The sequence below is a fragment of the Equus quagga genome, chromosome 21 (genome assembly GCF_021613505.1).
Source record: "Equus quagga isolate Etosha38 chromosome 21, UCLA_HA_Equagga_1.0, whole genome shotgun sequence".
Taxonomy (NCBI): Eukaryota; Metazoa; Chordata; class Mammalia; order Perissodactyla; family Equidae; genus Equus; species Equus quagga.
Window position 1 is genome coordinate 9,190,554 of NC_060287.1, and position 12,551 is coordinate 9,203,104.

Genomic DNA, 12,551 nt, shown 5'->3' on the forward strand with positions numbered 1-12,551 from the left:
TATAAAAATACAGAAAATGTGTTAGGTGGCCTACTCTATTCAGTATGCAAAATAAAGTTGGAAAATATTCAGTTATAGACATAGTTACAACAGGAAGTAAGGAAATGGTACAATAAAAATTGTTTTGTGAGTATTCCCTCAAAATAGACTAGAACTTACTAAATGGAGATCATATTCAGTTTAATTTAATATTGATAAATATATTAGTAAAAATAACTTGAAGAAGATTTGATAACTCTTTCCGCTTTTTAATACGAAGTAAAGGTAGACCCTCGCATTTAACCAATTTCATTAACTCTTTTTATCTCAGGCTCTTGTCGATTTCTTGACTTCTATCATCCAGTCTGTTCCCCAGTGTCTATACTTCAACTTGTTTCTTCAGCTTGTTAGTTTCTCCATTTCTTTTGCCCTTAAAACAGAATTATTTTTCCTATGAGTTTAAAATATATTTTAAGTTGATTGGTGACATTTTCCTGCTAACTCTAATTTTTCTTTAGATTATCTATACAGGTGCCTTTCTTTGTTTATAAAGCGCTATAATAGGTGCTTTGTACATAAATAAGAAAGACATAGATTCAGTCAGTCTGACAGGACTTATAATCTTGTAGTGAAAGTAGACAAATACTCCACTATATTAGAGCTTCCATTTTACCATGACATTTCTCTCATTATCACACCAAAACTGTATTTCAACTGCTGAGACTCATTGATTCAGCCATTCAACATCCAATGAGAACCAGTCTAGCCCTTTAGAATATGATGCTGAAGAGAGACATAATTCCTTCTCTCATGAAGTTTACATTCTAATGTAAAACAGATAAAATCAAACATTAAAGAAATAAATGTATATATTCCCAAAGATGCCCTTTTGTGTGGTAACAGGAAGTGCCATGAGGAAAAGTTAAACAGGATAAGATTTCTGGAAAGGCTTCATTCACTACGAATGTTTGATTACGTTAAAAGGTAAAAGTATTATGGATCGTTATTTTTTTCTTTCCACTCTGAATTACTTCATTATTAACAAAAATCAGGATCTTTTAAGCAATTACATGTTTTTCAGTTTTCTTTGTAAATTCTCCATTGTTTCAATTAAAGTGTATGTTCAACTTAAACTATTATATCATAGCTTTTGGAATAAACCTCAAAGTTTTTCCCATGGCTACAGGGTCTAACATGATGTCCATCCTCCACAATCCTCCTCTCCTTGTTCCACACACACCTGTCCATCTGTAACAACTCCTGGATGTTCCCACAGATACACCACGTACGCGACTCCTTTTGTCTCAAGGCTTTAGCACTTGCTTGTTTTATTTTCCTGGAATGCTATCCTTTGAAGTATTTGTATTACTCTCCTGGAACATCCACCTCCATTTATTTCAGGTCTCTGTGACTGCTATGTTGTTATATCTAAAGTAGTATTCTTGTCACACTCTATGCCCATACACTGCTATTTTTTTTCATACCATTTGCAGCTACCTAATATTACATATCTATTGTTACTTCCTTCATTAAAATACACACTCTGCTAAGCCAGGAACAGAATCTTATTCATTGCTATTTTCTCTCTGCCTGGCATATAATGTGTATGTAATAAATATTTGCTGAATAAAGGAATTAATGAATGGAGATTCAAGGACTTTTGTAACAACTCTCATTATTTCTTCTGTCTCCTGCTGTGGTCTTAGGTGTCCATCTTAAATCTCCCTTTGTAATTGTCAGCTCAGGCTCCCATAACAAATTACCTTAGACAGAATTTTATTTCCTCACGGTTCTGGATGCTGGGGCTCTCAGATCAGGGTGCCAGCAGGGCTGGCTTCTGGTGAGAGCTCCCTTCCTGGCTTAGAGACGGCCACCTTCTTGCTGTGTCCTCATATGGTGGACAGAGTGAGCTCCTTTGTGTCTCTTCAATTTTAAGGACACTAATCCTTTAAGGGCCCCGTGTTTATGACTTCATTTAACCTTAATTACTTCCTTATATGCCCTGTCTCCAAGTGTAGTCACATTGAGGGTTAGAAACTCAACATACAAGTTGGAGGGAGTAGGATACCATTCAGTCCATGGCACCTTTCAATCTGTTTCTTAGGCTGAAAATATCCCATATTATCATTCTTAGTAATTTACAGAAGTTCTTTCCAAATGGCAATTTAAAGCTATTATATTTAAACGCAAATTTAAAAAAAATCAAGGGGCCAGCCTCCTGGTCCAGTGGTTAACGTCGTGTGCTCTGCTTCAGTGGCCCAGGGTTTCACCAGTTCGAATCCTGGGTGATGACCTAGTGCTGCTCATCCAAGCCATGCTGAGGCAGCAGCCCACATAGTAGAACTAGGAGGACCTGCAACTGTGTACTGGGGGGCTTTGGGGCGGAGAAGAAAAAAGGAAAGATTGGTAACAGATGTTAGGACGGGGCCAATGTTTAAAAGAAAAAAAATCATAACACACTTTTCATGCTATTCTTAAACAAGTTAGTGACAAATTTAACTGAATCTTGCCTAAATAATAACTTCAGAATCTTCTATGGAAGAAAAGAAATCTGAAAGTATCTTGCCTTTTCATAAACACATGCTAAAAAATTCAGATAATGGTTCTTTTATAAATTGTAGATTTTGTAGGTTTTCAATCTTACAATATTTTCTTTAAAGTTATGAATAGGTGGAGAAGACACAGTCTTTATAAATCAAGTTTTCTATAAAGTATATAAAAATATTTTTCTCTTAAAATACAGTAGAAGGAAAATATTTTGCATATTTTATTTTGAAATAAATTTAAAATTAAACAGAATATGTAGCTAATAATATTTAACTAATAACAATTAACCAAAAATGTTGTAATAAGCAAGACTAATTGGAAATGCCTTACTCATAGTGAACTGTTTCGTCATGATCTAGTATAAGAAAACCAACATATTTATTTTCAACAAAATCCATAAATAATAGTACTAAAGTGAAAAAAGATGCAGTGAGTTATAATACATTTCCAACACAATACTACCTGTTCTTTGGGTTGGAGGTTTTTTTCCCTAATTTAGTAGTTTTTTTCTCTTCCTATTCAAAAAATCAAATTGTGTTAAATTATTAATTATTTACAATCACGAGTGTTACACATAAATTCCTTCAAGCTCAGGTAATAAGAACTCGTATTTTTAGTCAGTGTAATTCAACCTTGTATTACCTCAGAAATGTCACACACTTGACACTTAATCATGTCAAAACAGTGGAATGCATGTCACGTCTTTCGTGTAGCAAAGGTTCCTGCAGTAACAACACAGAACCAGTGTGACGTTTTTCTTATTAGCCATCATTTCATGTCTATGTAATTGAAGGGCATTTCTTAAATGTAAACTTTCAGTTCATTTTTGGTATTCTAGAGTGACTGTGCTCCTAGAAAAATTTGTTACATATTTTTACATTTATTTCCTACTAATCTCTAAATTGCTTGATCACTGTATCTGCATTGGGTGTCATTAAAGACCACACGTGTTGGAAGAGACTTGACTGTAAACTCTGCAAGCACAGGGATTGTACTTATGTGTCCAAGGTTTTATTCCCAAGCCAGACACACAGTAGATGCTTAGTGAATATTATTGAACAAATATATAAATGGATATAACCCATCCTATCCCAAACTTTCCTGCATAGTTCATAGCATGAGTCTTTTAAGGAATATTTTCTTTACCATTCTATTTCAATAACACTTAAATTTAAATATCAATATGAATTTTGGGAAAGAAATGGCAGAGTTCGTGTCAGGTGAAGTGAGTCTGTAAGACTGTGGTTGAAGAAGATTTGGAAGGGACAATAAGAGACACGGTTTTATCTATAGTATGTATTTACCTATACTATGGGGTTAGTGAAGCGTATCTTGTCTAACGAACTACATCAGTTTAGAATATTTTGCTTTCAAGTAAGAGAATTCCAATCCAGATAGGCTGGAAGAGTAAAAGGGAAATTGGGGCGTATGTATTTGAACAACTTAAATAAAGATTGACCCTGTAGCACAGTTTACCGAATTTTGTTTGCTTCTATGATAGATAAGCTAGATCGTCCCTAAGTTGACAAGATGACTTCAACAGCGTCAAAGGGCTGTATTCTTCCTTGTTCCCCTTCAGGAGATATTTACGTTTCTGAGACATAAATATGTCTCTGAGACAGGGAAAAGGCCGAACCAAAAGCTGTCTTCAAAATCAGAACGTGTCCTCCAATGCAATTTGAGCGACACTCACGTCACTTAGAGCTTTGTTGCAGTGCGGGCTCAGAAATCAAGTGACTTTAGCTGAGACAAAGAATTACCAATTTCTAAGCAGGAAACATCTTTTTGCCTTACTTTTTACACTTGAAAATGAGGATAATAATAGGACATACAATATAGTTTTATCCTGAATTTTAACTTAGATAATAAATGCAAACTGCTTAGTAAATTGCCCGACACAAGACAAATGCATAATAAATGTTCAAAATAATAATAATTATAATAACAATTGTTATTATCATTACATGCATATATTGTTCTACAATGGGCATACATTACCTTTGTAATTAGCAAGATAAACATCATAATACCCATCTCTAGAGTATTATTGCCAGGATTGAATACAGTAATAATCCGTGTGTTTATTTCCATTATAACAGTTGTTTTCTAAGATTGTCGTCCTTTGTTTAGTTGACACTAGACAGTTCACTAAAGTTCTTTGGAGACAATGTCTCTGTTGTATTCATCTTTATAACCCCAATGGCAGTGACAACATTTGCTATATAGTAGATCCTGGGTAAATGTTTATTGAAAACAAGAAGAGAAGGAAAGAGAAATAAAAGAAAGGATGGAGGGAGAGAGAGAAGGTTGTTGAAAGAGAAAAATGGTCGAAAGACATGAGGATGAAGATGATTACCCTGAGGGAGCTGACTCTGAAAGGCCGTGGGAGGTGTCTGCATCCATTTTCCGTGCTGTCACTTGATTACACGTCTTCTTGGTGTACTCAAAAGGCAGACTTGTAAGGGACTACTGGGCAGAAATTGCAGGTAGGCAGTTATGTCTCAACGTGAAAACAAATAAATAAAACAAAACAGAAACAACCATAAAAGCAAAGTAAGAAAGTAAGGGCTATCTGACAGTAGAATGGGCAGCTTGTTGCCAGACACTTAGAGATCTGGGGACTGCTCTGAGAAACTTTTCTAAAGGTGTTTGATTTATCAGAAAGCCCTCTGTTCTGATGAGAATTAAGGTGCTCTTCACATCTGAGATTATGTGGGATCTATAACTTGTCATATTTGGAAATTAAATATGTATTGAACAATACTTTAAGTGCAGTATACTTTATTTAACATAGAGCACCTATGCCTGTTTTCTGGTATCTGTGCTCTCCTTTTCCACTACTCATCCTGCCATCACAGCTCAAGTGGAGAGAATGTGAAGCAGTTTAATGGATGTGAACACCGCATATTTGAATGCAATAAAATTGCACTTTTAATTTTTATATAATCAAAATCCTTTTTGAGTAAGACAAATATTTGAATATAATACCTAAAAACCAAAACCAAATTCATTTTCTTAGGGACAAATCATTGCCATTAGAATTTTTTAAATGCTAGAAGGGACATCACAAAATAAAATGCAAAAATATTGAATGCTTGCCTTCTTATTTTTTAAAAAATAAAGGGTAGCTGATCCAAGAATGCTGCACCCTCTCTGTATTTGAGCAACAAAGACTACAGTTCACATTTGCTCTACATGAGGCAATGAATAAAAGATCACAGATAAAAGAAAACCAGTAAATCATCATTTGCATTGTATTGATGTTTACTGAGGTATAAAATCCCCTAGAATTTAGATGTGCTATCACATTGTTATGGAGAAGGTGCTCTCTTCAAATAACATGGGATTCAAAACACATATTTGTGTGTGAGGATTGATCTGAGATGAGTGCAATGACAAATTCCTGGGAAAAAAATAAAAATATTGCTGTGTTCTATTATACCATGAGAGATGCAGAATTTCCTATATTTTAAGGCTTTGTTTTTCCTTCTTATTTTATTATTTTTAGAAAACACATGTGCCAGTAATCACTGATTTCTAAGAACAGTATTTAAATAGCAAAATGTGAAAATAAAATAAGTAAATCTTCTTGATTTATTAAGAAATTAAATACATGGATTTAATTCTTTTTGATTTTAATGAATTGCAACTTTAAAATAAACTATTCCCAATAATACTTTTCCCAGATGTTGATGTTGAAATCTCAATAGAACGTTGTAAAAAATTGGATCAGAGTTAATAAATGTAACAGTGATTTAAAAATCTACTAGCATGATACCAATTTATAGTATCTTCTAATGCTTTTCTCTCAATCCAACGTGGAAAAGCAGCTTACGATTGGTGTGTGACATTGCTACCTTGGTCTGTTTAACACTTAAATTATAAAGATTTATTGGGGGAAAAAAGAGACTGTTAAGATGAAGTTGAGAGTGGGGCAGTGGAAATTTTAAAGGCATAACCTCAAGTCAAATTATCCATTTGAGTTTTGGGGAATTGCCAGGCATGGGAATAGTTTATATTGACTGGGAAGCATATGAAGCAAGGGACAGTATGTAGATTTAGACAAGGAAGATAACAAGAATAGTAGAGTAATTAGGGATTTCATAGAATCATAGGATTTGAGAGAGGTCATAATGAAATTTTTTGCATTATTATTATTAACACATTTATTGAATTATAATATACAAAAAGTAATATATCTTAAGGGTGCAGCTTAATGAACTTTTATAAATATATACAAATTAGTAATTGTCACTGGGATCAGGATAAGTACACCTCAGAATCATTCCTGTTCCCCCATCAGTGGCTAATTTTCCCAAAATATAACACCTGTCAACCTTCAAAAACAGAAACCAGTTTAAGAAGCAAAGTATTTATTTGGGATCAAAGAATTGCAATTCAGGGAGCACAGTTCAGGTAGAAACTCAAATAGAGTCCCACCAGGGAGTAAAAGTCAGGGGCTTTTAAAGGCAAAGAAAGGAGGTTGTATTACAAAGAATTTTCACTGGAGTTGGAAGCAGAGAGCTAATCTTGGCTAAACACTGATTGACTATTGATTCCATCTTCAGAAAGTCCACAATCCTCAGTTTTTGTGATCAGGATGTCCATTCTCCTGCTGACTTCTCAAACAATTGCTTGTAAAGCAATTGTCATCACTTTGGCCTGGTCCAAAGGTTTGGCCCAGCCCAAGGTTCAAGACAGCAAGCCTGTTTGTCTGGAAAGGCCCCTCTGACTCCATTTAAAATGGTTCCACTATAGTCAATATTGACACCCCATTCTGAATTCTGTCACCTTAGATTATTTTACTCTGTTTTTAAATTCCATAATTTTACCTACTCAATAATATATTTGAAATTTATCCATGTTATTTTAAGTAACATAATTCATTCCTTTTCATGCCGAATAATAATCCATTTTAAGAAGATACTACTATTTATTCAATCTTCATTCTATGGACATTTAAGCTGCTTGAATTTGTAAGCTATTGTATCTAGAGCTGGGACAAACATTCTTGCACCTTGTATCATTGGATATAAACATGCCTCTGTCTTTGATATATATCTAGGAGTGGAATTGTTGGGTCATAAGGTAGATAAATCTTTAGCTTCAGTACAGCCACTAAAAGTGTTTCTGTAGTTTTTGTGACAATTTTTACTCCCACCAACATTGTGGGTATTTTAGTGGCTCCAATCTTTGCCAACGTTTGTTATTGTTTGTTACGTTTGGTTTAAATTTCCATTTTCCCGATGACTAACGATGTTGAATATTTTTTCATATACTTACTTACTGATCATTTACAAATACTCATAGGTAAAGTGCCTGTTAAGAATTTTCCCTATTTTTCAAAATTAATCTTCCTTTTTTAAAATTTGATGTATAGAAGTTCTTTACACAGTATATATATTTTTTAAACTGGGGAGAAATTGAAGGCTATAGATGTTAAGGGATTTGGAGAAATCACAGATGTAAAAATGGAAGACCCAAAACTGTGGCACAATTCTTCTGCATTGCAATACAATGCCCTTTCTAATAAGCCACTTAAGGGAAAAATGAAAGTTTTATAGTACCAAACATATGTCGAAAGAACATCACTGCTATATTCTTGATATATAGTAGGCCTGAACACAATCTTAATCACTTTAACTGCCTCTATGTTCCCGGAGGAATTCAGTCTCTAAAAACACACTGAACATCAGCATGAAAGTCAAGAGGAAAATGAAATTACTCTTAAGAAGGATTTTTTTCTATTCAAGTGATCTAAAGCAATGCAAATCATCCCCCAATTAATAAGGCGATAAAACATATCACAAATTCAACTAGAAAAAGGAATATTTAAAAATAAAAAGTTCTCTGGTCAAAGGATGAGGAAAGCAAGAAAAAAAAAGGATGTTTTCTAGTGTTACTAAGAATTTTTAGTGGGCAGAGAGTACGGGGAAGCAGAGTTGAATATTAGTGACGTAAAAACGTGTAAGGGAATTAAACTAAGAAAACTGGGCATACACATTGAAAAAATTTGTTGTTGGGATGCAGAAACACAAGCCTATGATAATCAATCTACTGGAAATTACCAAATGGAGGTAGAATTTGCCAACTTTCACAAGAGGCAGAGAAATGAATTCTAATTAAAACCTGTAAACTGTGGGCTATAATCACATTCTTTAGAAAACAATTGGGTTAACAAAAGAAAATATTTCCATTGAAATACAAATTGATATTGGTTATTTTGAATATTATTATACTTTCATTGAGTAAACTGAAGCAGATTTATATTTTCAGGTGTTAATCATTAAATAAAACTAAATGTTATTATTGTAAAATTATTACTTTGTTTTATGACCTTGTGAAATTAACTTTTTAATCAAGTTTCTTGATCTAAAAGTAAATAATCTATTCAAAGAAAATGGAATTGGTAGATTTAAATAACATCCCTACATTTGTGGGATTTTCTTCAGTGCTTTAACAGAGTATTATGAAATGTCAAATTAAAGCTATGACTACTTTTCCAATAATTATTGAATACCTGATCAATTTCTATCGTTAGGTATTTTGCCTGAAGATCAATTAAATACAGACAGAGAGGCAATAGTTAACCATCAACATTTGTCAATTGTTCATCTTCTCATCAGGGTAGCAGTTCTCTTGATTATGCTGTAAAATACTAAGAAAAAATGCATTCTCTTATTTTCCGAAGTGTAATTATAAAGCAGATTGTAATTGGACACATTTTAAAGTTTGCAATTTACAATATATTAAAAAACAAGCATCACTTATTATTCACAAGTAATCAGAATGATATCTTATAACAGAGCTTAAAAAGAGTGGTTGTCACCAATGTTCTTAAACTCAGAAATTAGAGTCGGATACAATTACATTTCATCCCAATTACTCAGTAAAATACGATATAATGAAGGTGTCTTGATATATATCAAGTGAAAATAACCCTTAAAAACCATTAGTATGACTATTACAAAAAACACAGAAAATAGGAAATGTTGGCAAGGATGTGGAGAATATGGATCCCTGTCTCTTGCTAGTGAGACTGGAAAATGGTGCATCCACTGTAGCTAATGGTGAAGTGATTCCTAAAAAAATTAAACATAGAATTACCATATGATCTAGCAATTTTGCTTCTGGGTATATACCACCCCCCCAATTGAAAGCAGCAATTCAAACAGATAATTTGCACACCTGTGTTCACTGTGGCACTATTTACAATACCCAAAAGATAGAAGTAACCCAAGTGTTTGTGGATGGATTTTTAGATAAAATGAGGTGTATACATTCAATTGAATAATATTAAGCCTTAGAAAGGAAGGAAATTTTGACACAGGCTACGAAATGGACAAATCTATTTTTCTTTTTCTAAGTAGGAAATTTTTTCTTTTTTAAAGATTGACACCTGAGCTAACAATTGTTGCCAATCTTTTTTTTTTCTTCTTCTTCTCCCCAAAGCCCCCCAGAACATAGTTGTGTATTCTGGTTGTGTGCACCTCTGGTTATGTTGTGTGAGACGCCACCTCACATGGCCTGATGATCCATGCCATGTCCGCACCCAGGATCCAAACCAGTGAACCCTGGGCCACCAAAGCAGAGCGCAGGAACTTAACCACTCGGCCACGAGGCCGGCCTAAATATGTATAAATCTTGAAGTCACTATGCTTAGTGAAATAAGTTAGTTACCAAAGGGCAAATAAATCATGTGATTCCATTTATAGGAAGTTTCTAGAGTAGTCAAATTCATGGAGACAGAAAGTGAAATGGTGGGTGTCAGGAGCTGGAAGAGGGGAGAGCAGGGAGTTAGTGCTTGATAGGTACAGAGTTTTCTTTAGGGAAGATGAAAAACTTCCGGTGAGAGATCATGATGATGGTTGCACAACAAAGTGAATGCATTTAATACCACAGAACTGAACACTTAAAAATGGTTAAAATGGTAAATTTTTTGTTCTGCATATTTTACCACAATTTTTACAAAAAGAAAAATAAGTTGACCTTACTCCATAGGAAACAAAATTGTCTGCATTTAATTACGATTAGCCAAGAAAATAGTTTATTATTTTAAAAGTTTTGTTGTTTTAGTAAGTTTTGCCCCAATTATTCATATTTAATTTATTTGTATTAAATGTAAAAAGGTATGCCAAATGCTTTAAAATTTTAAATATTAATAAACATCATGCATTAGGAAAAAATCTGATTATAATAAATAGTACAATAAAAACTGTTTAGCAGTACATGTCATTGAATAATTGGGTATTACTTATTACCTCTATTTCTCAAGATAGTTATATTTTAATACACTTTTTCTCTTTTCTATCAGTGGGAAAGATGTCCATCAAAGACTCCTTCCACTAAGAAAACATTCCTGTAAATTTCAGACAGATGTCTCAATCTCTGATGTGGTTGGTTTGCTTGGTTGGTTGGTTGTTTTTGTTTTTGTTTGTGAGGAAGATTGGCCCTGAGCTAACATCTGTTGCCAGTCTTCCTGTTTTTGCTTGAGGACGATTGTTGCTGAGCTAACATCTGTGCCAATCTTCCTCTATTTTATGTGGGACGCTGCCACAGCATGACTTGACCAGCTGTGCTAGGTCCACGCCCAGGATCCGAACGTGAGAACCCCAGGCCAACCAAGCAGAGCACACTAACTTAACCACTATGCCGCTGGATTGGCCCCTGCATTTGTTTTTTTTGCTCAGCTTTACTTCTTTCTCAAGTCAAGTTTTGGTTTTGCACTTCTTTGTAATTCTTTAGGTGTTTGTCAAAGTTGAAATTAAAATGGATTGATAAAGGAATGAACATATTAATTGAGAGAAAGTTATAACAACCAAAAAGATTTCCCTGTGATAGACATGTAGAGAGAACTGGTAGGAATTGTGCAATAAAAATCTCTCATTTATTGGGTGACTGACAGATTTTTAATATCTATAATTCTGTTGTGTATAAAAGTACGCTTTCCGGAGCAGAGATCAGAGTTACTGTAACTCACATCAATAACAGCATTGGTCGCCCATGCCTTAATGTTTCCCTTTTACTGGATGATGCTATGACAGCCAGATGGATCCTGGACGTGAGCAAAAGCGGATTCGTTCACCACAGGAGAGGGACCAGAAAAATATGAATCTGCGAGCTCATGTACATATTGCCTCCCTCTTAAGGAGACTGAGAGAAACGTATGTAATAAGTTTATGTAAATGTAAATAAATTCTCCTCAGGAAGAGAAAGGGAAGTCCTCTAAATTCTATCTCTTTGGAATATAAATAAATGCCTTTGGGGAGCAGATGAGTGTCTCCAGATTTACAACTCCTAAAATGTCTCCATGGTTCCAAGTTTCATCCCATTTTGATATGTAAAAACATACCTCTGGGAAGTTCAATCTTTCCAAAGTTCTCACTATCTATTTGGTCATCGTTTATATTCCAAGTTTGTCCCTTAATCCAAGTTCCAGTAAAATTTAGTCAGAAAGCTCTAACCATTCAGAGGTGTAAAACTATTTTCTTTTCGTGCCTCAATCTTTCTCACCCATCTTTAGACTGAAACTTCTATATTTTATTATCCTATCCAAATGTCTCTGTACTCTGTTGCCAACTACTAACTGTAATACTGAAGACAGAAAATATTTTCAGGATTTTAGAAACCAATAAGCTTTTTAATTTAATTAAAGTTTGCAAGCTTTGAGTAAGTTGAATTCTCTCCTTACCACACACATTCTTTAGACCATGTCACCCTCTACTATTATTGTGTATTTATTTTTAAACCTCGGTTGTATGGTAAGTCATACATGACTCTTTTGGTTGAATTGTATGACTCTGTGGCATCTTTGTCCAACTATCTCTTGAATATTTGTTATATATGAAAACATGGCATAAGAGTAATGATATGATTAGGCAAAATACAAGTAATTGCTAAGTTCATTTTAGTGTAATATTCCATTTTCATTGGGTGTAATTAATATTTTCATCTTTTATATTGTTATTAAAGCAAATTGTAGTTTTTCCTTCCTGTGAACAATCAGAACAGGGAGATCATATTTT